The 5000-nt window shown below is 40.3% G+C and overlaps 1 protein-coding gene across 1 annotated transcript in view; it reads right to left on the bottom strand.

The window, feature by feature from the left end:
* The window catches only part of btbd9 (BTB (POZ) domain containing 9), a 171166-nt gene that overhangs the window by 62082 nt on the left and 104084 nt on the right, over positions 1 to 5000 (bottom strand). The window lies entirely within an intron of this gene.

Raw genomic sequence — 5000 nt, 5'->3', positions numbered from 1 at the left:
CCACCGAACACAACCCCTTTGCTGCAGCCCATGGATCAACAGGTCATTTCAAACTTCCAAGAAATTGTACACGAAAGCCTTATTCAGAAAGTGCTTCGATATAACGAACGATACCAACTTAACTCTGAAGGAATTTTGGAAGAATCATTTCAACATTTTGAATTGTGTTCATCTTATTGATAATGCATGGAACCAAGTGACCTACCGTAATATGAATGCAGGATGGAGGAAACTCTGGCCAGACTGTGTTCCAGAGCGAGATTTTGAAGGATTCGAACCAGAAATTGTTGATGAAATTGTTTCCCTGGGCCAAAGCATGGGGTTGGAGGTGGATAATAACGATGTTGAAGAACTTGTGGAGGAGCACAGTAATGAACTCACTACTGAAGAGTTGCAGCACCTTCAGGCTGAGCAAGAAAAGAATTTGGCTGAGGATATGTCTTCGGAGGGGGAAGAGGAAGGGAAGGAGGAAGTCCCAAGTTCAGTGATTAAAGAAATGTGTGCTAAGTGGGGGGAATTGCAATTGTTTGTAGAAAAATCTTTCCCAAACAGTGCGGTAGGCAGTAGGAGCCTGAACATGTTCAATGATAATGTGATGTCGTATTATCGAAAAGTGCTACAAAAAAGGCAGAAGCAACAGACACTGGACAAGTTTTTTTCTTCAACCTTAAAGCGACAGAGGACATCCCCCGATGTTCTCATGGAGGGGGATTCCCCCTCTAAGCAGTAATTCCACCCCTTCCTCCCCACACCTCCATAAAAAAAAAAGCATAAAAATAAAAAAAAAGTGTTTTGTAAATTAGTTTCGTAAAATAAAGTTATGTACAGTAAACAGTAAAATGTGTTTACGTATTAAAGTTACCCAGTGCTATTGTTTTCTGCCATACGTAGCGTATCTGTCATATGCCCTCCCTCCTCTGCGTTGACCCTCCCTTTGCTGTCGTAATCGCCTCACTAGAAAGGTAAGATTCCACATTTTTTTTTTTTATTCCATGCTGTAGTGTCATTTCTTTAGTTTTTAGTTACAGAATTATGTTATGTGCTTATTCATAGTGCTATTGTTTTCTGCCATACGTAGCGTATCTGTCATATGCCCCCCCTCCTCTGCCGTGACCCTCCCTCCTCTGCCGTGACCCTCCCTTTGCTGTCGTAATTGCCTCACTAGAAAGGTAAGATTCCACATTTTTTTTTTATTCCATGCTGTAGTGTCATTTCTTTAGTTTTTAGTTACAGAATTATGTTATGTGCTTATTCATAATGATTTTGTTCCTACACATTGCATTTTCAGTCAGTCATAGCCAAGCCTACCAATGCTACATGTCAGTCAAAACGATAAGTTTTCCTATGTTTTCTTATGTTTAAATGCTTTCTTTAATGTTTTTATTTTTATTTAACATCATTTGTACTGTATTATAACTGTTCCCATTTAAAAAAACATACCTATATAGCCTGTAACTTTCATATATTAGCGAGTCAACAGGGGCTAGGAACCAATTATTTCTATTTCCTTTATTCCTTATGGAGAAAATTGTTTCGGATAGCAACCATTTCGGATAACAACCCACTTTTCGGAACGGATTGTGGTCGTTATCCGAGGTATTACTGTATATATATATATATATATATATATATATATATATATATATATATATACATATACATATACTGTATAGACATACATATATACATACATACATTCACATATATATATAGCCAAATCCCCGCGCTTCGCAGCGGCAAAGTACTGCTTTTAAATTTTTATTATGAAGAAAAGAAAACCTTTTTATATTGAGGGAAAATATACCAATAACAATTTGTTAAGGATCTGTTTTTTTGTGAAGCTGCCTTTACACAGCCTCTCCGCTGTTTTATAAACGAACACCATATAAGGCCGTCCTTTCTCCTTGCTTAGCTGCTCTGTATTGTTTTATTGTTTGTTTTTTACGATTGTTATAGTTATTGTGTAGCTATTTGAGACTCACTTTTCTGTTTAGGTACCCATTTCCTCTATGTAGTCCGCGGATTCTCCGCTATTTTTTGTTCGTTTATTACGATTATAGTTATTTATTGATTCCCTTCTTTAGCTGACTGCCTGCTCATATAAGGCGCATAAACGAACGCCATATAAGGCCATCCTTTTTCCTTGCTTCGCCAAGGAAGCAGCCTTTTTATTTAACCCACGGCTTCTCCGCTGTTTTATTGTTCATTTATTACGATTGTTATAGTTCTCTTTGTATACCACGTTGTTAGTTCAGCACTCCGGTTGTAATATGACCAAGCTGTGCAAGCTTACTGTTGAGAATGCAACGTATAGTTGTACAGGAGAAAAGCGAAGAACCCTTGGATTTAATAAAAAGGGTCCTTCCTTGGCGAAGCAACGAAAAAGGAAGACCTTATATGGCGCTCGTTTATAAAACAGCGGAAAAGCTGTGTTAAGGCTGATTCACAAAAAAACAGATCCTTAACAAATTGTTATTGGTATATTTTCCCTCAATTTAAAAAGGTTTTCTTCTTAATAAAAATTTAAAAGCAGTACTTCGCGGGGATTTATATATATATATATATATATATATATATATATACATATATACTGTATATATACATATATATATATATATATATATATATATACAGTAATCCCTCCTCCATCGCGGGGGTTGCGTTCCAGAGCCACCCGCGAAATAAGAAAATCCGCGAAGTAGAAACCATATGTTTATATGGTTATTTTTATATTGTCATGCTTGGGTCACAGATTTGCGCAGAAACACAGGAGGTTGTAGAGAGACAGGAACGTTATTCAAACACTGCAAACAAACATTTGTCTCTTTTTCAAAAGTTTAAACTGTGCTCCATGACAAGACAGAGATGACAGTTCCGTCTCACAATTAAAAGAATGCAAACATATTTTCCTCTTCAAAGGAGTGCGTGTCAGGTGCAGAGTCTGTCAGAAAGACAGAGGAAAGCAAACAAATCAATAGGGCTGTTTGCTTTTAAGTATGCGAAGCACCGCGGCACAAAGCTGTTGAAGGCGGCAGCTCACACCCCCTCCGTCAGGAGCAGGGAGAGAGAGAGAGACAGAGTTTGTTTTTCAATCAAAAATCAATACGTGCCCTTCGAGCTTTTAAGTATGCGAAGCATCGTGCAGCATGTCGTTTCAGGAAGCAGCTGCACAAAAGATAGCAACGTGAAGATAATCTTTCAGCATTTTTAGACGAGCGTCCTTATCGTCTAGGTGTGCGAACAGCCCCCCTGCTCAATCCCCCTACGTCAGGATCAGAGAAAGTCAGCGCAAGAGAGACAGAAAAGTAAGCCGGGTAGCTTCTCAGCCATCTGCCAATAGCGTCCCTTGTATGAAATCAACTGGGCAAACCAACTGAGGAAGCATGTACCAGAAATTAAAAGACCCATTGTCCGCAGAAATCCGCGAACCAGCAAAAAATCCGCGATATATATTTAAATATGCTTACATATAAAATCCGCGATAGAGTGAAGCCGCGAAAGGCGAAGCGCGATATAGCGAGGGATTACTGTATACATATATACATACAGTGGGTACGGAAAGTATTCAGACCCCCTTCAATTTTTCACTCTTTGTTATATTGCAGCCATTTGCTAAAATCAATTAAATTAATTTTTTTCCTCACTAATGTACACACAGCACCCCATATTGACAGACAAAAAAAAGAATTTTTGAAATTGTTGCAGATTTATTAAAAAAGAAAAACTGAAATATCACATGGTCCTAAGTATTCAGACCCTTTCCTTAGTATTTAGTAGAAGCACCCTTTTGAGCTAATACAGCCATGAGTCTTCTGAGGAAAGATGCAACAAGTTTTTCACACCTGGATTTGGGGATCCTCTGCCATTCCTCCTTGCAGATCCTCTCCAGTTCTGTCAGGTTGGATGGTAAACGTTGGTGGACAGCCATTTTTAGGTTTCTCCAGAGATGCTCAATTGGGTTTAAGTCAGGGCTCTGGCTGGGCCATTCAAGAACAGTCACAGAATTGTTGTGAAGCCACTCCTTCGTTATTTTAGCTGTGTGCTTAGGGTCATTGTCTTGTTGGAAGGTAAACCTTCGGCCCAGTCTGAGGTCCTTAGCACTCTGGAGAAGGTTTTTGTCCAGGATATCCCTGTACTTGGCCGCATTCATCTTTCCCTCGATTGCAAGCAGTCGTCCTGTCCCAGCAGCTGAAAAACACCCCCACAGCATAATGCTGCCACCGCCATGCTTCACTGTGGGGACTGTATTGGAGAAGTGATGAGCAGTGCCTGGTTGTCTCCACACATACCGCTTAGAATTAAGGCCAAAAAGTTCTATCTTGGTCTCATCAGACCAGAGAATCTTATTTCTCACCATCTCAGAGTCCTTCAGGTGTCTTTTAGCAAACTCCATGCGGGCTGTCATGTGTCTTGCACTGAGGAGAGGCTTCCGACAGGCCACTCTGTCATAAAGCCCTGACTGGTGGAGGGCTGCAGTGATGGTTGACTTTCTACAACTTTCTCCCATCTCCTGAATGCATCTCTGGAGCTCAGCCAAAGTGATCTTTGGGTTATTCTTTACCTCTCTCACCAAGGCTCTTCTCCCCCGGTAGCTCAGCTTGGCCAGATGGCCAGCTCTAGGAAAGGTTCTGGTCGTCCCAAACGTCTTCCATTTAAGGATTATGGAGGCCACTGTGCTTTTTGGAACCTTAAGTGCAGCAGAAATTTTTTTGTAACCTTGGCCAGATCTGTGCCTTGTCACAATTCTGTCTCTGAGCTCTTCAGGCAGTTCCTTTGACCTCATGATTCTCATTTGCTCTGACATGCATTGTGAGCTGTAAGGTCTTATATAGACAGGTGTGTGGCTTTCCCAATCCAATCCAATCAGTATAATCAAACACAGCTGGACTCAAATGAAGGTGATCTCAAGGATGATCAGAAGAAATGGAAAGCACCTGAGTTAAATATATGAGTGTCACAGCAAAGGGTCTGAATACTTAGGACCATGTGATATTTCAGTT

This window comes from Erpetoichthys calabaricus, chromosome 3, assembly GCF_900747795.2.
Source record: "Erpetoichthys calabaricus chromosome 3, fErpCal1.3, whole genome shotgun sequence".
Taxonomy (NCBI): domain Eukaryota; kingdom Metazoa; phylum Chordata; class Cladistia; order Polypteriformes; family Polypteridae; genus Erpetoichthys; species Erpetoichthys calabaricus.
The sequence above is the reverse complement of the archived record's forward strand: the minus strand, read 5'-3'. Positions and strand labels throughout refer to the sequence as shown.